This window comes from Lepisosteus platostomus, unplaced genomic scaffold, assembly GCF_059453375.1.
Source record: "Lepisosteus platostomus isolate fLepPlt1 unplaced genomic scaffold, fLepPlt1.hap1 Scaffold_78_H1, whole genome shotgun sequence".
Lineage (NCBI taxonomy): Eukaryota > Metazoa > Chordata > Actinopteri > Semionotiformes > Lepisosteidae > Lepisosteus > Lepisosteus platostomus.
In genome coordinates, this window is record NW_028291690.1 from 52,501 (window position 1) to 73,101 (window position 20,601).

The following is a 20,601-nucleotide window of genomic DNA, read 5'->3' on the forward strand; positions in this document are numbered from 1 at the left end:
ACTGTACCACATAGGCAGCCAAGAGTCTCCAAAACAAAACAGAATTGACAGTCATATAATGTCCATTAACCCCGGTTTTAAAAGCAGCATCATGTCTGCCATCATAAGAATATGAGTCCAATATTTTAGAATTAACCTTACCTGTGGTGTCTTTAATCCCTATTGCTCAATGCACGGTGAAAGCATTGCATACGTGTCTGACAATGAGGAATGACAGTCATTTGCCTGTTTCACAAATGATCGTATTTTACTAGAGATTCTGTTTGGGATTCAGCTGTGCATTCGGACAGCAATCCCTTTCAAGAAATGATACGTTCTGGATGAGGTCAAAGGTGCTGAAACACTGTATTTAGGATGTTTGCAGTGATTGTGTCTCCTGCTTCAACGCAGTGATATATAGATGTGCTCCTGTAATTTATTGGTACATGCCCTGGGCAGTAAGCAGTCTGAGGATTTATTTCCAGACGGCATAGAGCAGTGAAGTAGTGAAGTAGTGCAACACCACTTTATCATTATATTATTAGAACCTATTCTACTTAAATTATAACATTATACACAATTTGAGTTCATTTTAAAAATTAAAAGGTAATGAAAGGAATGCATATTAATGAGGAAGATAATACCGATATGCATGTGATAATCTTCCTTATATCATGTAGTGCGTCATTTGGACACTTTGTGGGCTTGAAATACAAAGAAAATCATGTTTTATGGTACAAGATAAATACAAAACTGAAGCTTTTATTTTAATTAGATTTGTTTATAAAACATAAGCAATCATTTATTACATTACTATATGTGAAAATAACATTTTAGCATCATATTATTACATACAGGTCTTTAGCTTCAGCACAGTGATATATATATATATGCTCAGTGATTTATTGGTACATGCCCAGGTCAATAATCAGAATGAGGATTTATTTCCAGACGGGCTACAGGTAGTGTTGTGAAATACTTCAACACACTGGATCGCAGATTTAGACCCCCTGCACTCTTACTCCTTAAAAACCAAAGAAATGAAGATATGTAGCAATCACATTGTAACAGGGGTGACAGTGACTTAATGCTTATACTAGTGGACTTCAGGTACCTTTAGGGTACGGTGTTCCCTGAAGGGCTCTCAAACCCCACATTTCAGATGCCTAGCTGTATCGCTGATCTATTGCACCTCAGAATCACTTTTAAACCTTACCTCTGGTATCTTTAATCCCTATTGCTCAACGCATGGTGAAAGTATTGCATAAATGTGTCTGAAAATGAGCAATGGGCACCTGAGAGACTCATTTGCCTGTTTCACAAATGATCATATTTGACTAGAGATTCTGTTTGGAATTCAGTTGTGCATTCTGACAGCAATCCCTTTAAAAAAACGATACATTCTGGATGAGGTCAAAGGTGCAGGAACACTGTATTTAGGATGTGTTTTAAAATCCATTGACTGATCCCCGAATCCTGAAGTTTCTTCGCATGATATCGGGCTTGCAACCACTTTCTGAAAAATGATGAAAAATACCAAAAATGAAAAAAAAAATATCAATTCTAGAGCCTAAGAGGAAAACAAGACAAATTTATATCTCCAAATAATTTTATGTGCTTCAGAAGAGCCCAGGAAAGTTTTTTGCATACATGAAACCACGCCCGTTTGCACGTAAGCAGACATGGTTGCACACACGACTTCATGAAAGCACGCGTGCATGCGAAGTCATCCTGTTGAGCATTTGAAAAGCCGCACCACGCCGCACTTGAAATAGCTCTTACATTAGTGGTAGACGCAGGAATCGCCTTTTTATTTACGCTCTTACCAACGCGATGGAAAGCAAAACAAAGCAAAGCAGAGCAAAACAACGAACAAACAAAAACCCTCACGTCCCGCACTTGCAAATAACACCGTTACGTGCCCAAGCGGTATTGTATGTCATCCTACCACTGCACCCCGGGGCGTACGGTATATGGGAACGAGCACACGCCACGAATCGTCTCGAATCACTCCCTACACCTGTAAGGCACCTTGAAGCGTGCACCCCCAACATTCTTCTTTGTGCATCTGTGAAAGGTAAATTCTTGAACAAACTCTGAACCAGCTCTAAGGAAACTAATCAGATTAGACATTACTTTGACTCATCTTTTTACGCTCAGTGCTGGATTGCTCAAACTCCAGCTAGGGTTAGGGTTAGCATTCCCACGCTACTTAGACACTTTGTTTACGCTCAGTGCTGGATTTTGGGAACTTCAGGACGAGTGGGAATTTTCTCCTATCTGTCAATTCTGTTTTGTTTTGGAGACTCTTGGCTGCCTATGTTGTACAGTGCAGCGTGAAGGAAACATTTTCCAAAACTGTGTCAGCTCAAAAGTTGTAAGAAAACCTCTCCAGCTGCTTTAACTCTCTTGATTTTTGTCATTTAACGTGACACTCGATGTATAACTGGAGCCTCACATATGCAAATGGTGAGGCTCCAGTTCGACACCACTTTACAGTATATGACAAAAGCATGGCAGACTGTGCCATGACCGGCAGATAACTTCTGCTTATTTTTACCATATTAAACATTGGAAATCCTCCCACTTGCATTTGTGACACTTGATTTTGGCTCCACCTAATACACTCTTAAAACTTCAAACACTTTTCTCTTTTCCCGCAACACTCTTGTCTGTCGGCACTATGTGGCAGCGTTGCATGACAACCCATCTCACCACGGAAAGGAACCTAACAGCTTTGGTAAGAGAGGAGAAAAGGACCTGGCCCGTACGGGGCTCGAACCCACGACCTTGGCGTTATTAGCACCACACTCTAACCAACTGAGCTAACCGGCCTCACGACAGTGGTCCTCTCTGTGCTGACACTGCTCATGATGTTTCCCGAGCCGAAACTGCGTTTTTCCAAGCAATTTGACAAAGTCCGCCCACTGAAAACTGCAGCAGATCGTGTAAAGACGTTCAACTTTGTAATTACTGCACGCACAGGAAGCAGAATAAATTCCTCTTTTCAAACTGTCAAAGGTTTGCTTTGCGAACGCTGCAGGACATCGCACAATCTCTTTTGAACAGGGACGAACGATTTCTTATGGGGCGCAGTAAGTACAGACGTTTAAAAAGCTCCACTCATGCCGACGATGCAGCATGAAGAAGCGCAACCTAACATTTGACAGACAAAGGCCGGGCGCCGCTACGAGCAATATGAAATCAAACTGACAGCACACGGCGTTTCGCGCTGACTCAAAAGTGATCTCGACAGACGCTGTTCTCTCCATAACGCTGAAAGAGCTAAAGAGCGTTTCTGTTGAGACGTAACAAGCTCGTTTCTTTCTACCATGATGTCACCATGACCAAATCTGTCTTTAAGCACCTTGCTCAGTCTCTGACGACACTGTCAAAAATTGCTTTCGCCGATTGTATTGCAAACCGGCGGAAGCGGGGTATTGGGAAAAGTTTTCAACTAGCAATAATCGCGCCTCGGCTAAACCTCACAGGCTACGATACTGCCACTGCGCAAAGCTGATAGTTGCCAGGCAACCGCGGGGATCCTATGGAAATCGTTATCGATAGTCTCATGGCATGTCGTTTCTGTAACGCTTCATATTTGTCCTCTTCTTCATCTAGCTTGAGGTTTTGAAGAATTTCATGGCAGACAAGGTCTCCGTCGGGAACAAAGGGCGTTGTGAGAAAACCGTTGCTTATTTTCAGCAGCAGAAATACAACCCTTTAAATACAAGATGACAGAACAATGAGGAAGGGCATGCCGGGAGGAACTCATGCACTACAGAGGAAAGGGGGCGGGCACGTACAGTTCACATTCAAGCCACAAGTACTCTTCTCGGATGTTGCACAAACAAATCCTAACGTCTTGAAAGCATTGCAGCATGTTTGTGTCCCACTTCCCGTGGCTGCAGGACGACTGACACGAACGGACAAACACAATCTGTGGCGTTTAGCGTGACATAGTCTTGCAGGCATCGTGCTGTCTCACTGCAATACTATACCGCTGGAGGAAACAGTCCATCTGGCCATGAAACTCATTTAAACGTCTAGCTACAGCAACTAACTATATCATGATTTATTCAGGATGTGTGGAATCAGCACGTCCCGGAGACAGCTTCCGAAATCGTGAGCATTCTCTGGTGGTAGGGGCGTTCAAGATGGCGCTCAGGTGGGAGGTAAAGTTTAGTGGTTGAGGAGTTTTTTTGAGTTTTTCATGACCTGAATGTTAATTTTTGCTTTTTTTGACTACAGAAAAATAAGGACTTAACACTAGTTGTTTAAACTTCAGTTATAATTGAAAGAAAAAAAACGATTTTTTTTAGGTTTAAGAATTTCGATATGAGTAACACTGGGAAAAGAAAAGAGTGCTGGGTCCTCGAAGGAGAAATCTAAGATACCTCAATCGTATATGTATAGCACTACAAGAAAATCGATGGAACTACAGGGAAAAGTGAAGCAGCTGGAGGGGACGTGGAAAGAGTGCTGGAGATGCGCTCGTACGGTAGAGCCGGAGTCCCTGCCCAGCACACCTGTGAAAACCCCGGCGGCCAAGAGAGGAAGGGGCGACCTGACGCTGGAGGAGCTCCAAACCAACATCTTTAACATGATGGGTGAGCTGAAGGAAATGATTCGATTTAATACAGTCGCAATCGAAAGTCTTAAAAAGTCCATGGACTGTGTGTTTAAAGAGGTTGAAGACTTAAAGAGTGAAGTAAAAGTTCTTAAACAAGTAAATACCGAACAAGAAAAGCATATTAAAGAACTTGAATTGAAAGTGAACGATGTAGATAGATACTGTCGACGATGGAATTTAAAATTATTTGGAGTTAAAGAGGAACGTGATAAGGACCTTGTTGCAACAGTGAAGGGTATCTGTAAATGGACCCTGCCGGACCAGGAGGACGTAATATCGGCCATTGACTTTGTTCACAGGCTCGGGAGAGCGAACATGTCTGGGCAAGTGCGCCCCAGATCGATTATAATACAGTTCACCAAGAGGACGGCGAGGGACATGCTCTGGCGAGCGGCGAGGGGGAATGAGTATTTGAATGGGAACAAACTGAGGTTTGCAGAGGAACTGTCTGCCGCGGACAGGAGCACCAGGAACCAGCTGTGGCCCCAGGTTGAAGCTGCCAGAAGAGAGGGGAGGAGACCCTACTTTGTGGGAGCGAGGGCCTTTGTGGACGGGAAGGAGATTTGCTCCCAGTGACTGCTCAGTTAATGATTATGTTTGGTTTTATTTGTTATACCAGTATATACTAGTGTTTCTTTAGTGTTAGTTTGGAATGGTGTAGTTAAGTGTTAAGGACTGTTATAGTTCTGGTTCTTTGAAAAACTCAATAGTTTAGATAGTCTTAGAGTTAGTTATTTGCTTTTGTGTATGTCTTTTTCATGAATGCCAGAGGTACTCGAAATGTTGTTAAAAGAAAAACGTTTTTTTTGTTTTGTAAAAAACTGTGCTGAGTTTTATTTTTTTACAGGAAACGCATGCATGTTGAAACTAAAGTTTATAATTGAGAAATATTAAAGCAAGGAAAATATGATACGTGTAAAATATACAATTTGATCACATAATTACTTAATTACCTCTGGTAGTTAAATGTTTTTTTTCTGCTGCGTTTTTTTTCTCTTGTACATGACTCTGATCCTCTTGTTGTATTTGTATTTGTAAATTCTACATGTTTAATAAAAATAAAAAAAAGCATTATAATCAAGTAGCCACAGAAATTGCATCACGCTTTCATGTATGCTATTGCAGACACCAACGTTGCCTAGATAGAAAACCGAAATAGCCGTGGGTTTGCTTGCTGGTCTGAAGGATCTCTCTTCGAATCTCTATCATTTGTCAATGGAAGTAAAACGCGCTGCAATCTGATACGTTCAGAATCAAACCCGCAGCTGTTGTTCGACTTTATTTCTTGACTAATTACAACTGAGTGTCGCATGAGCAGTTACGTAAACTTGTCTGGTATATTTGAACACAAATGCCGTTCTTCAATTAAAACTAACAGTACATTGTCAGGGACATTCAGTTCTATACAAACAAGAGACAGACAAGAGAATATTCCTACCTTCATGTGGACTACGTGTTGACTTACTGATCGGAATAATTGAAAAGTTCGGGTTCATAGCCGATGCAGTGCGTTCTAATTAGAACAACAGCAACGCTGAGCTCTCAGCACCGTACTGAGCCCAGGTGTTTTTCTAAAGCTGTCAGGTGCAGTTCATTTACATGAAGGAAATCTCTTACTGGGTACGATTACAATGCAGTAAGTAGCACAGGCTACTAAGGGAGTAGCCTGATGCGTTTAAAAACGACCCGAGCCAGCCAGGAGTCGAATTTACAATCTCCTAATCCGTAGTCAGACGCGTTATCCATTGCGCCACTGGCCCTGGTATGACACTGCAGGACTGTAACCCAGTGAGCTCAGCACTGCAACTAGTAAAATATTACCCGCGGTCCATTCTTTTCCAAAAGTGAGAAACACCTGTTTTCTACATGTTGTCTGTTTTAAAACCATATCTCTTTAAACCAAACCAAGAGTTTGTCTTTTGCACTGATATTCTGATTCATTTCGATTTCAAAGAAAAAAAAACATTATCTTCCAAAGCATCATAAAATTGTCCCTTCTTCCAGACTCTACTTCTCTCTTGTAGTAGTACAGCAGACCTTTCCAGGTGAGCAGATAACAGAGTCCGAAATGAGCTTCCTCCATCAAGCAAAGTACCTGAACATGACTCTGTCTTCATAAATGCGCCCCTGTAATAAAGAAATTAAATCCAAAATCAAGAGGGCAGTTGCCTACTGAAGTTCAAGAAGTCATCAATTTTAACCTAGCAACACATTAAAGGCTGCATCTATACAAGTATGGTTCTAGAAATGCTCACCAGATTACGTTTTAAGAAGGAACTGCGCCTCAGGTTTCGCCGAGATCTTAACTCGGATGGCAGGATTCAGAGTCCGGAGTGTGGACTGATGGAGCACGGAGGGTCCATATACTGTGGATCCCTCAGTGATCTTCCGCGTATTCAAACCGCCAGCGTGTAACTCCCCTGTCCCCGTGACCTCATTGCTCTGCTCTCACCTCTGTGCAGCCGAGCCCGACTCATGATAAAGTGGAAAAAAATATGCCCCCAACGTGAGATTTAATTTAGATTTCACAGATGCGCAAGGAAGAATGTTGGGGGTGCACACTTCAAGGTGCCTTACAGCTGTAGGGAGTGATTTCAGACGATTCGTGGCGTGCGCTCGTTCCCATATACCGTACGCCCCGGGCTGCAGTGCTAGGATGACATACAATACCGCTTGGGCACGTAACGGCCTTACATGCAAGTGTGGGACGTGAGGGTTTTCGTTTGTTCGTTTTGTTTTGCTCTGCTTTGCTTTGTTTTGCTTTCCATCGCGTTGGTAAGAGCGTAAATAAAAAGGCGATTCCTGCGTCTACCACTAATGTAAGAGCTATTTCAAGTGCGACGTGGTGCGGCTTTTCAAATGCTTGTGGGCATTTCTCTGTTGTTGATTCTTTTTTTGTGTGTAACAAAGTGGCATTTTCATGTCCGGACGGGGAGACTTTATCATTCCGACATGAAGCCACCCTTAAGTCCTCTGAGGCGTGTCTGTCTGCAAGGCTTGTATTTTGGAAATGTTTTTTTTAAACGGAGAATGACTTTGAAATAGGCTTCCGCCGGCGCCTCGCGATCCAGGTAAGATTGTAGCAAGAACGCAGCGGCGGTGGGGCTTGCTGTAGTCGTGGCCGAGTGATTAAAGCGATGGATTGGAAATCCATTGGGGTCTCCCCGCGCAAGTTCGAATCCTGCCGACTAGGTTGTCCGCCTCCAGTCCTTGTGTTCCGGCGCAAGGAAAGAAGCGTGCCTCTTTGCTGTTCCTGGTGGTTTTAAAACGCCAAATCGCTTGTACCCGCTGCCTTGGAAATAAATTCTTCAGCATCCGCGAATGCCTTTTTGCAGCTAAATGACGGTGTAAGTGTGTTTAGCCAGCGGGACTGGCTAGAGACGTAACTAAAGAGACTTGACGAAAATCAACTTAAGGAGATTGGAAAATATAAGAGCGTCTGAAAGTATAAGTACAGTACAGGTGGACGTAAAAGTAGTTAGATAAACAGTGTTTGTATTTTTATACAATTAGTTGCAATAGAGGAAACAATTTGGGTTTATTCGAATGTCTCAGACATGCTGAAACGCTGTAGGTTTAGAATCGAGACTGGGGAGAATAACGTCTTGTGAGAAGATCTGTTTACCTAACGATTAGATCCTGTAAATCCCTTGTACCCTCCCTAAGTCTGTCCCAGTCCAGTGGATAAAAATGTACTGTTAATGGAGTGTTGGTTTCTCTGTTATGGGATACTGGAGCACTACTGTCATGCTTGTTTCACTCCTCTGTTCAACAGTGTGCTATAGAGTAATGTATATGGGGAGACGGCAGGAGGCCACAGGAGTATTGGGGCAGCAAGTTTTACTTGCCGAGTACCAGATTTTAATGGGTGGTTTTATCCCAGATCTATTGGGTTGGAATATTATGCATTACAAAGAATGACTATCCAGAACAGGGTATCACGTGGCTTCAACTGACTGTGATCACTCAGTATGTTGATAGTATTCTGGGTGCTTCCCCTGACGAGGAAACCCACAAGTCTGAGTTGCTTCAGCTTTAGAGTGTCTAATAGAAGCAGTTATGATAAGGCCCTTTTGTGTCTAGCATTGTGAAATTTTAACAGGGCTTGGGTGCAATGTTTTTACAGGGTGAGCACAACTCTTAACAGATCTGCTTAAGGGGGGAGTGCAGTACAAGGACAAGATTGCCTTGGTTCCCGCAACAAAAGCCGCCTATAATAATTTGAAACAAGCTCTCTTACAGGTGCTGAGACTGGGGTTTCCTCAGATGGATCAACCATTCCTTTGTATGTAAGTGTGGACAAAGGGTTACTGTATATGTATATAATGTATGTATTTGTTGCATGTAGGCCACAATTCTGGATGGCTATGGAGAAATAGGATTCTCTCACAACGGCAGGGACTCCAGTTAAGAATACTAGGCTTGTCTCTGAACTGATTTGTAGTTTTACAGCTGCCGACAGAAGCAGCTTGAGTAAGGTGTAAATAACACAATAAATAAAGAATTCCAGTAACTCAAGGTAACAACCATGCAGATGCAGATGCCAGATGAGCTGCACTGGGAGAGCGGGAGTCTGAGACCCCTGTGAAACCTCTATTGGGGAAAGGGGAGAATTCAGGTTGAGGCCTTTAATAGATGTTTAATAGTGGTTAGAACAAATGTGTAAAGAATGTGGGGTTGTATGATGATGTGATGTGGGCTGGCACATACCCAAGTGTATGACAAAGATGATCCCAGGGTATGGACTGCCCTGCCCCTTGGATACTGATCTAGGGGCAGACTACACTGGGAAGGTGTGCCAGGCTGTAATTGCCTCACTAGGGGTAAGTTGGAAGTCACATTGCCCCAATCACCCACAGTCTGAAAGACCAACTAAGGAAATATCAACTGAAGGGACACCGTGGGTAGATAACTCTCTATTAAAGTGTTGTAGGTTTGTTAACTGAAGCGGTGCACAGGGCTTGTGAACAGGTGCCGGACGCTTGGGGACCTCCAGCAGAGGGGAGACACGACCGGATACCTGGCGAGTGGGTGTAGGTGAAGAAGAGATACCCTGCCAGATGTTGCAATCCTGCTGGGAGGGACCATATCAACTGCCACCAATTACTGATTGTGCCATCTGAGTGACAGGATGAGATCGCTGGATCCGCGCATCGCACTTTCACTGACCCACGGCACCAGAGACTGAGTGAACAGAAAGAAGGATGTTGTTACCGTTTCTGTGTCTGATGCTTCCTAAGACCAACAGTGTGCTTGTTAGGCCTGAGGAGCATTACTGGGGATATGGTATCAATACATTCCGGGTGTTGGGATATCTATCAGGGTAATACATTTCTAATTGGACTATAAATAATGTCATATTGTCTGCTTTAAAACTGATGTTTTCAACTCTATTGTAGAGATTCTAGAATCAACTAATAGAGAATTGAAATAAAAAAGGGCATAAGAAGACATTACCAAGAACGACCACAAGATGGAGATATTGTCTAGACATTACCAACAACGACCACAAGATGGAGATATTGTCCAAAGAGGCAAGAAGGGCAAAGCCGCGAAAAGGTAAAAGCATTTTTTGAAAGAGATTGCTGTCAGAATGCACATCCGTATCCCAAACAGAATCTCTAGTAGAATATGATCATTTGTGAAACAGGCAAATGAGTGTCTGCTACAATATGATTGCTACATATCTGCATTTGTTGGTTTTTAAGGAGTAAGAGTGCAGGGGGTTTAAACCTGCGATCCAGTGTGTTGAAGTATTTCACAACACTACCCCTAGCACATCTGGAAATAAATCCTCATAAGTGCAAACACATCCTAAATACAGTGTTCCTGCACCTTTGACCTCATCCAGAATGTATCGTTTTTTGAAAGGGATTGCTGTCAGAATGCACAACTGAATCCCAAACAGAATCTCTAGTCAAATATGATCATTTGTGAAACAGGCAAATGAGTCTCTCAGGTGCCCATTGCTCATTTTCAGACACATTTATGCAATACTTTCACCATGCGTTGAGCAATAGGGATTAAAGATACCAGAGGTAAGGTTTAAAAGTGATTCTGAGGTGCAACACATCAGCGATACAGCTAGGCATCTGAAATGCGGGGTTTGAGAGCCCTTCAGGGAACACCTTACCCTAAAGGTACCAGAAGTCCACTAGTATAAGCATTAAGTCACTGTCACCCCTGTTACAATGTGATTGCTACATATCTTCATTTCTTTGGTTTTTAAGTAGTAAGAGTGCAGGGGGTCTAAATCTGCGATCCAGTGTGTTGAAGTATTTCACAACACTACCTGTAGCCCGTCTGGAAATAAATCCTCATTCTGATTATTGACCTGGGCATGTACCAATAAATCACTGAGCATATATATATCACTGTGTTGAAGCTAGAGACCTGTATGTAATAATATGATGCTAAAATGTTATTTTCACATATATTAATGTAATAAATGATTGCTTATGCTTTATAAACAAATCTAATTAAAATAAAAGCTAAAGTTTTGTATTTATCTTGTACCATAGAACATGATTTTCTTTGTATTTCAAGCCCACAAAGTGTCCAAATGACGCACTACATGATATAAAGAAGATTATCACATGCATATCAGTATTATCTTTCTTATGAAAATGCATTCCTTTCATTATCTTTTACTTTTTAAAATGAACTCAAGTTGTGTATAATGTAATAATTTAAGTAGAATAGATTCTAATAATAAAATGATCCAGTGTGTTGCTCTACTACACTACTTCACTGCTCTATGCCGTCTGGAAATAAATCCTCAGACTGCTTACTGCCCTGGGCATGTACCAATGAATTACAGGAGCACATCTATTTATCACTGCGTTGAAGCAGGAGACACATAGTCTCTGCAAACACATCCTAAATACAGTGTTCCAGCACCTTTGACCTCATCCAGAACGTATCATTTCTTGAAAGGGATTGCTGTCCGAATGCACATCTGAATCCCAAACAGAATCTCTAGTAAAATACGATCATTTGTGAAACAGGCAAATTACTGTCTCAGGGGCCCATTCCTCATTCTCAAGACACATGTATGCAGTACGTACACCATGCATTGAGCAATAGGGATTAAAGACACCACAGGTAAGGTTAGATGTCATGTTCTATGATCATTTCTTTCAGCATTAGGGACTAAATATACCAAACGTATGATGCTAAAATCCTGAAAAAAGGATGTGCTCCATCTCGGCAGTAGATTGGATTCCAAAACTGATTTGGGTCAATATACATTACCTTTGAAGATAAGGTACAGTCTACTGTAGGGAACCATCAACTTAGAAAGCATTGGCCTTCCCTGGGGGTCAGGTAGGTGCAAAAGATAAACCTTTATCCTATCTTTATCTTAAGATAAGTGGCCAAGCAGTATTTTTCCAAGTTTCACCAAGCTCATCATGTTGCCATAGTAGAAAAAGTTCTATAAAATGTTAAATAACTTTAAAAAAAGCATCTTGGTCTTTCAGTACTGTACAAGGTTAATTAAACTGTCCCTGGTAATAAAAAGTAATTAGAAGCATCCCAGAAACTTTATCTCTAGAAACATTAGCTGTTTTATATCATGTAATTTAGTGTGATGTTGTCAGAATTCAAGGACAATATCACACACAGAAATTGGTTCAGTTAAATCTAAAAAACGCAGCTAAACATGGGTTTAAATGTAAAATAGAAGTCTTACCTCTTGTCAAAAGATTTAATTCAAGAAGCGATGTAATAAATGATTGCTTATGCTTTATAAACAAATCTAATTAAAATAAAAGCTTAAGTTTTGTATTTATCTTGTACCATAGAACATGATTTTCTTTGTATTTCAAGCCCACAAAGTGTCCAAATGACGCACTACATGATATAAGGAAGATTATCACATGCATATCGGTATTATCTTTCTTTTAAAAATGCATTCCTTTCATTACCTTTTACTTTTTAAAATGAACTCAAATTGTGTATAATGTAATAATTTAAGTAGAATAGATTCAGGTAGGAAATATAGAGTCATGATGTTTATGGCTGACATCATTTCACATGGGTGAATTTTAAGCTAAGAAATAAAAACATTTACAATGAAGATACCATTGCTTAATTTTTAATGCGTTTAAAAAATAAATACCTCCTGAGAATAATTTGCCACTCCCAGATCCTTGGTAAGGTACTGTTTGAATCCAATCAGGAGAGGAGCATCCAGGGAGTGCTTTCTATAGAGTCCAGCTTGGGCCACTCTCTTCCGGCCTGCTGATACTTTTTAACTACTCAGGGCCTGTAAGGATATAAAACACCGGTTTAAACATTTTATACCTATAAGACAAATTAGAATTTTAGTAAAAAATAGATACATCTGAAAAATAAAAAGTCTTACTGCTGATAGAGTTCTTCAGAGCTCACATCTTCCCCTTCCTTATCCGCTTCTGTTTCAGTTTCTAGAGCAGCCTCTGGCATCTCTTCCTCCTGGACTGCGGCCTCTTGCTCAGGGCCGCTGGAATGCAGGTATATTCTTTTCAACATGCTTTTACATAATATGTTGTAACAATGATTTCAAAAAGAAACTACAGAAGCCTTACAGATTAAAAATATCTCACCTTGCCAATGTGTCTTCAGGCTTCCCATGTACAAAAAGGCCCAAGGACTCTAGCAGTCTTACAACCACTATCCTGTTTGCCTCACCAGACACGATCTCTATTCTGTGGTAATCCACGATGACCCCATTCTTCAGGTGATTCATCATGTCCTCCCTCGCCTGTTGAGAGGCCATCCTGATCTCTTCTGCCGTGGCGTGCTTCATACACGCCCTCTTCAAGTGAGCAGGAAGCTGATCAAGAGTATTCAGGCACATCTTGCACACCAGGGGAATCCTCGCGGGTTTCCTTTGAAAATAAATAATACCATCTGTGTATAGAAACAAGCTAAGACTGATTTCTTAAATTATCCTTAATTTTCTCTCTCATAGTTTGAGCATAATGATTTTATTGCATTTATATAAGAATTGCTCATTGCTCCAAAATAAATAATGGTTTCATAAAAAAGTGAGCACTTACTTGGTCTCAGTCACAGACTTTCCAATAGAAGCCATTGTGGAGTTCAGCAACTGCAGGTCCTAGAAGTGGGGAAGGAATTTTAAAAGAGAAATTGAATTACAATACAGAAGGAATGGCTGAGGGATCACTGAAATATATATATACAAATTCCAAAGACTGAGTCCATATAGAAACAACTACCTTTCATTTTCAGTATAAGAAAAAAAAAACATTATCTTCCAAAGCATCATAAAATTGTCCCTTCTTCCCCGTGACCTCATTGCTCTGCTCTCTCCTCTGTGCAGCTGAGCCCGACTCACGGTAAAATGGAAAAAAATATGCCCTCGACGTGAAATTTACTCTGGAGCGAGCCAGTGTTGCGCATAGCTGCTTTCAAAGCAGTTGACCCAGGTTCGATTCCCGGCCAATGCAGTTGCAAATGTTTTCAAATGCTGTCATGAGCCTTGGATTGTGACTAGCAAAGCGAAGCCTTTTGAAAGAGCTAAAGCACTGCAAAACGGAATTGAAGGAGAATCTTACAGGGGATTCTGAGCAGTGTCTGCATACATGCAGTCAGATAAAGGTGCTGAAAGCTTGAGCTACTCTCAATGTCATGCTGCCCTTCCCCGGAGTAAATCTGTTACATTGAAAGAATGCTTCTGGCAGGTTCAAAAAGGGACCCTTGTTAATTGGAGAAATCAATGATTTCGAATGAATTCTGTACGCGTTAAAAGACAGCTATACACAGAAAACATGCTCATGATGTGTGTGAAAACTGCTCATGATGTTTCCCGAGCCGAAACAGAGTGCGTTTTTCCAAGCCATTTGACAAAGCCCACCCACTGAAAACTGCAGCAGATCGTGTAAAGACGTTCAACTTTGTAACTACTGCACGCACAGGAAGCAGAATAAATTCCTCTTTTCAAACTGTCAAAGGTTTGCTTTGCGAACGCTGCAGGACATCGCACAATCTCTTTTGAACAGGGACAAACGATTTCTTATGGGGCGCAGTAAGTACAGACGTTTAAAATGCTCCACTCATGCCGACGATGCAGCATGAAGAAGCGCAACCTAACGTTTGACAGACAAAAGCCAGGCGCCGCTACGAGCAATATGAAATCATACTGACAGCACACGGCGTTTCGCGCTGACACAAAAGTAATCTCGACAGACGCTGTTCTCTGCATAAAGCTGAAAGAGCTAAAGAGCGTTTCTGTTGACACGTAACAAGCTCGTTTCTTTCTACCATGATATCACCATGACCAAATCTGTCTTTAAACACCTTGCTCAGTCTCTGACGAGACTGTCAAAAATTGCTTTCGCCGATTGTATTGCAAACCGGCGGAAGCGGGGTATTGGGAAAAGTTTTCAACTAGCAATAATCGCGCCTCGGCTAAACCTCACAGGCTACGATACTGCCACTGCGCAAAGCTGACGGTTGCCAGGCAACCGCGGGGATCCTATGGAAATCGTTATCGATCGTCTCATGGCATGTCGTTGCTATAACGCTTCATATTTGTCGTCTTCTTCTTCTTCTAGCTTGAGGTTTTGAAGAATTTCATGACAGACAAGGGCTCCGTTGGGAACAAAGGGCGTTGTGAGAAAACCGTTGCTTATTTTCAGCAGCAGAAATACAACCCTTTAAATAAAAGATGACAGAACAATGACGAAGGTCATGCCGGGAGGAACTCATGCACTATAGAGGAAAGGGGGCGGGCACGTACAGTTCACATTCAAGCCACAAGTACTCTTCTTGGATGTTGCACAAACAAATCCTAACGTCTTGAAAGCATTGCAGCATGTTTGTGTCCCACTTCCCGTGGCTGCGGGACGACTGACAAGAACGGACAAACAATCTGTGGCGTTTAGCGTGACATAGTCTTGCAGGCATCGTGCTGTCTCACTGCAATACTATACCGCTGGAGGAAACAGTCCATCTGGCCATGAAACTCATTTGAACGTCTAGCTACAGCAACTAACAATATCATGATTTATTCAGGATGTGTGGAATCAGCACGTCCCGGAGACAGCTTCCGAAATCGTGAGCATTCTCTGGTGGTAGGGGCGTTCAAGATGGCGCTCAGGTGGGAGGTAAAGTTTAGTTGTTGGGGAGTTTTTTTGAGTTTTTCATGACCTGAATGTTAATTTTTGCTTTTTTTGACTACAGAAAAATAAGGACTTAACACTAGTTGTTTAAACTTCAGTTATAATTGAAAGAAAAAAAAAACGATTTTTTTAGGGTTAACCCTTTTATGTTTAAAAAGTCCGATATGAGTAACACTGGGAAAAGAAAAGAGAGTGCTGGGTCTTCGAAGGAGAACTCTAAGATACCTCAATCGTATATGTATAGCACTACAAAAAAATCTATGGCAACTAAAGGGAAAAGTGAAGCAGCTGCAGGGGCAGCAAGAGGGCGGAGGCGCCGCGCGCCCGGCCGACGTGTTGGACCGGTGCGCTTTACGTGCTGAAATAAACACGCGACAGCCCCGAAATGTTTCCAGAGTGCTGTGCACTGAAGACTTGCCTGGTGCTCCTCCGTGCAGATTGTTTGTCCTCCTCCAGTGCGGGACGAGCCAACACAAGGGAGCGCATTCGCCAACATCCAGGCACGCAATGCGATTTGGAAAGCAGCTCCTTTCCAAAGAGTTGCACACGAACGATCCTTCAGTCCCGCTCGGGGGGCATGGAACCCCCGCCACACACAGCTTCAAGTAGCGAGTCATGCGCCAGGGCTCTCGCTTACGGCCACACCACCCTGGACACGCCCGATCTTGTCTGATCTCGGAAGCTAAGCAGGGTTGGGCCTGGTTAGTACTTGGATGGAAGACCGCCTGGGAATACCAGGTGCTGTAAGCTTTTGCTCTCCCGGCCAGCAGGGGTCGCCGTTGGTGCCGTAGGCTTTGGGAGGAAAACCTGCAGGATGGAAAGGTGATCTATAGCCTCATCTCTAGAGATGTTTTGTTGCTGTGGCATGTGTGTGACCCATATTCAAAAAAAAAAAACCCGTCTGTAAAACGAATATCGAAGCTGCCTCTAAATCTGCAAATGAAGATGAGTCGATAAACCACTCGTTTTTCGTATAACTAGACATTTATTCATTTGTTACCGATTTCATTCATTGAGCCCTGGGGTTTCCTAATGGCCAAGGAGGGTCGGGACCTCGGTTTGACGCCTCCCCCGAAGGACGGCGCCTGTTTGTGCAGCAGAGTGTCGCCATCAGGAGGCTGGGGCGTAAGAGAGCCACACAGCCCGCAGGGTGAGCGCTCCCTACTGGTCCCAGTCACACCTCTTGCAGGAGCAGCAGCAACCGGAGCTTTTCCGGGGTGGAATCTCCCATCCGGGTGCCGGCCAGGCTCACACCTGCTGGGCTGCCCCGGGGGTGAGCCCAGTCGAGAGTCGCAGGGCCAGATCTAGTCACCGGGGAGAAACGATACAAGTGAAGGATTGCTCGGCTCTCGGCACTTGAAAAGACCGACAAATGTCTCGTTCCCGCCGGAGCTGAATGTACCCGCATGTGTGGTGTCGTCTTCTTCCCCCGCCCCGCTGTGTTTGCTGTATTGTCTCTGAAGCCGGCCCCCCCGAGACGAGACGGGCTGTTCCTGTGCCCCAATTAACACTTTACAGGTGCCATTCCCCGGCATTGTGGCCATTGGAGCCCCGACGCAGCTAATGCGGAGCACTTGTTGGACTGGCATCGAAAGGACGTGTGCGCACGGAGCGAGCCTTCCCTGCGGCAGAGCGCGGGAACTTTCTCCCCCCCTCCCGCTGCAGGAGTTGTGTGCACTGCAGCGGTGCCGAGAGAAAAGCACAGAAGGCAGCAGGCTCTGGAGAGCAGGTAAGAGACGGAGCCTTGTGGGCAGGCAAGCAGGCCCGTTTTTTGGAAATTGCTGAAAAGGTTTGTTCGGTGTGTGGCAGGCGCACGTCGCAATGAGGCCGAATTGCATCCCGGGACATGCTGCGAATGCGCAACGGCGACTGCAGATGTGTAGGAAACGGCGCGCTCGTTTTCTCGTTTTGCCCACACTTTTGAGTGTTAGTGTGGCGTGTGAGTGTGTGAAAGAGTGGGCCCAGCAGGAGGCGGTGGCGTGCAGGGCGAGGAGGTGGCCTAGGCTGCGCGATTTGTGCTGTGGGTGCGGGCCGCTTGCAGGGGCCTGTTTAACTCATACTTACCTGGCAGGGGAGATACCTTGATCAAGAAGGAGGTTCACCCAGGGCGAGGCTCGGCCATTGCACTCCGGCTGTGCTGACCCCTGCGAATTCCCCAAATGTGGGAATCTCGACTGCATAATTTCTGGTAGTGGGGGACTGCGTTCGCGCTCTCCCCTGATGTGCTTGGTCCAAAATCAGATACGGGAGGGTTAGGACACCACGAGCTGCGTGGCTGCGGAAGGATCCCGGTTCGACAGGAGTGGACGCCGCTGCTGGTTCTCGCTGGCTTTTAGTTAGGGGTCCGGAGAAGCATCTCAAGCTAGTTCCACTACTCCTTCCGGACGTTCATTCCCTTTTCAAAGTCAGTCGTTTTGCTGTAGTCTGCGTTCTTTAGGCTGATTATCGAGGTTAGCCTTTATTTGGTCATGGGGGGCCTCGGTACTGTATGCTGAGTCTAAAGACAGTTTCACCCGTTTTCTGATTGCTCGGTTCTGTACCAGTGCAGACATGTCAAACAGTGAATGGCTGTACCTCTATTGTATTCGTGCTCAATGAATGAAATCGGTAACAAATGAATATATGTCTAGTTATACGAAAAACGAGTGGTTTATCGACTCATCTTCATTTGCAGATTTAGAGGCAGCTTCGATATTCGTTTTACAGACGGGTTTTTTTTTTCGAATATGGGTCACACACATGCCACAGCAACAAAACATCTCTAGAGATGAGGCTATAGATCAGCTTTCCATTCTGCAGGTTTTCCTCCCAAAGCCTACGGCACCAACGGCGACCCCTGCTGGCCGGGAGAGCAAAAGCTTACAGCACCTGGTATTCCCAGGCAGTCTTCCATCCAAGTACTAACCAGGCCCGACGCTGCTTAGCTTCCGAGATCAGACGAGATCAGGCGTGTTCAGGGTGGTGTGGCCGTAAGCGAAAGTCCCGGCGCCTGACTCGCTACTTGAAGCTGTGTGTGGCGGGGGTTCCGTGCCCCCCGAGCGGGACTGAAGGATCGTTCGTGTGCAACTCTTTGGAAAGGAGCTGCTTTCCAAATCGCATTGCGTGCCTGGATGTTGGCGAATGCGCTCCCTTGTGTTGGCTCGTCCCGCACTGGAGGAGGACAAAGAATCTGCACGGAGGAGCACCAGGCAAGTCTTCAGTGCACAGCACTCTGGAAACATTTCGGGGCTGTCGCGTGTTTATTTCAGCACGTAAAGCACACCGGTCCAACACGTCGGCCGGGCGCGCGGCGCCTCCGCCCTCTTGCTGCCCCTGCAGCTGCTTCACTTTTCCCTTTAGTTGCCATCGATTTTTTTGTAGTGCTATACATATACGATTGAGGTATCTTAGAGTTCTCCTTCGAAGACCCAGCACTCTCTTTTCTTTTCCCAGTGTTACTCATATCGGACTTTTTAAACCTAAAAAAAAATCGTTTTTTTTTTCTTTCAATTATAACTGAAGTTTAAACAACTAGTGTTAAGTCCTTATTTTTCTGTAGTCAAAAAAAGCAAAAATTAACATTCAGGTCATGAAAAACTCAAAAAAACTCCCCAACCACTAAACTTTACCTCCCACCTGAGCGGCATCTTGAACGCCCCTACCACCAGAGAATGCTCACGATTTCGGAAGCTGTCTCCGGGACGTGCTGATTCCACACATCCTGAATAAATCATGATATTGTTAGTTGCTGTAGCTAGACGTTCAAATGAGTTTCATGGCCAGATGGACTGTTTCCTCCAGTGGTATAATATTGCAGTGAGACAGCACGATGCCTGCAAGACTATGTCACGCTAAACGCCACAGATTGTGTTTGTCCGTTCGTGTCAGTCGTCCCGCAGCCACGGGAAGTGGGACACAAACATGCTGCAATGCTTTCAAGACGTTAGGATTTGTTTGTGCAACATCCAAGAAGAGTACTTGTGGCTTGAATGTGAACTGTACGTGCCCGCCCCCTTTCCTCTGTAGTGCATGAGTTCCTCCCGGCATGCCCTTCCTCATTGTTCTGTCATCTTGTATTTAAAGGGTTGTATTTCTGCTGCTGAAAATAAGCAACGGTTTTCTCACAACGCCCTTTGTTCCCAACGGAGCCCTTGTCTGTCATGAAATTCTTCAAAACCTCAAGCTAGAAGAAGAAGAAGACGACAAATATGAAGCGTTATAGCAACGACATGCCATGAGACGATCGATAACGATTTCCATAGGATCCCCGCGGTTGCCTGGCAACCGTCAGCTTTGCGCAGTGGCAGTATCGTAGCCTGTGAGGTTTAGCCGAGGCGCGATTATTGCTAGTTGAAAACTTTTCCCAATACCCCGCTTCCGCCGGTTTGCAATACAATTGGCGAAAGCAATTTTTGACAGTCTCGTCAGAGACTGAGCAAGGTGTTTAAAGACAGATTTTGTCATGGTAACATCATGGTAGAAAGAAACAAGCTTGTTACGTCTCAACAGAAACGCTCTTTAGCTCTTTCAGCGTTATGCAGAGAACAGCGTCTGTCGAGATCACTTTTGAGTCAGCGCGAAACGCCGTGTGCTGTCAGTTTGATTTCATATTGCTCGTAGCGGCGCCCGGCTTTTGTCTGTCAAACGTTAGGTTGCGCTTCTTCATGCTGCATCGTCGGCATGAGTGGAGCTTTTTAAACGTCTGTACTTACTGCGCCCCATAATAAATCGTTTGTCCCCATTCAAAAGAGATTGTGCGATGTCCTGCAGCGTTCGCAAAGCAAACCTTTGACAGTTTGAAAAGAGGAATTTATTCTGCTTCCTGTGCGTGCAGTAGTTACAAAGTTGAACGTCTTTACACGATCTGCTGCAGTTTTCAGT

At 44.0% G+C, this 20,601-nt stretch overlaps 8 non-coding genes across 8 annotated transcripts; 4 read left to right on the forward strand and 4 right to left on the reverse strand.

Moving 5' to 3' along the window:
• Positions 1 to 2,740: 2,740 nt before the first annotated feature.
• On the reverse strand, positions 2,741 to 2,814 carry trnai-aau (transfer RNA isoleucine (anticodon AAU)). The gene has a single exon. It is a non-coding gene; the product is annotated as a tRNA-Ile (tRNA).
• Positions 2,815 to 3,355: 541 nt separating this feature from the next.
• LOC148631301 (U4 spliceosomal RNA) lies at positions 3,356 to 3,497 on the reverse strand. The gene has a single exon (XR_015934813.1). It is a non-coding gene; the product is annotated as a U4 spliceosomal RNA (small nuclear RNA).
• A 4,226-nt stretch (positions 3,498 to 7,723) lies between these two features.
• On the forward strand, positions 7,724 to 7,805 carry trnas-gga (transfer RNA serine (anticodon GGA)). Its single transcript has one exon. It is a non-coding gene; the product is annotated as a tRNA-Ser (tRNA).
• Positions 7,806 to 14,926: 7,121 nt separating this feature from the next.
• LOC148631303 (U4 spliceosomal RNA) lies at positions 14,927 to 15,068 on the reverse strand. Its single transcript, XR_015934804.1, has one exon. It is a non-coding gene; the product is annotated as a U4 spliceosomal RNA (small nuclear RNA).
• A 1,304-nt stretch (positions 15,069 to 16,372) lies between these two features.
• LOC148631304 (5S ribosomal RNA) lies at positions 16,373 to 16,491 on the forward strand. Its single transcript, XR_015934780.1, has one exon. It is a non-coding gene; the product is annotated as a 5S ribosomal RNA (ribosomal RNA).
• Positions 16,492 to 17,797: 1,306 nt separating this feature from the next.
• Positions 17,798 to 17,961, forward strand: LOC148631305 (U1 spliceosomal RNA). Its single transcript, XR_015934775.1, has one exon. It is a non-coding gene; the product is annotated as a U1 spliceosomal RNA (small nuclear RNA).
• Positions 17,962 to 18,597: 636 nt separating this feature from the next.
• On the reverse strand, positions 18,598 to 18,716 carry LOC148631306 (5S ribosomal RNA). Its single transcript, XR_015934790.1, has one exon. It is a non-coding gene; the product is annotated as a 5S ribosomal RNA (ribosomal RNA).
• A 1,293-nt stretch (positions 18,717 to 20,009) lies between these two features.
• On the forward strand, positions 20,010 to 20,151 carry LOC148631307 (U4 spliceosomal RNA). The gene has a single exon (XR_015934810.1). It is a non-coding gene; the product is annotated as a U4 spliceosomal RNA (small nuclear RNA).
• Positions 20,152 to 20,601: the final 450 nt, after the last annotated feature.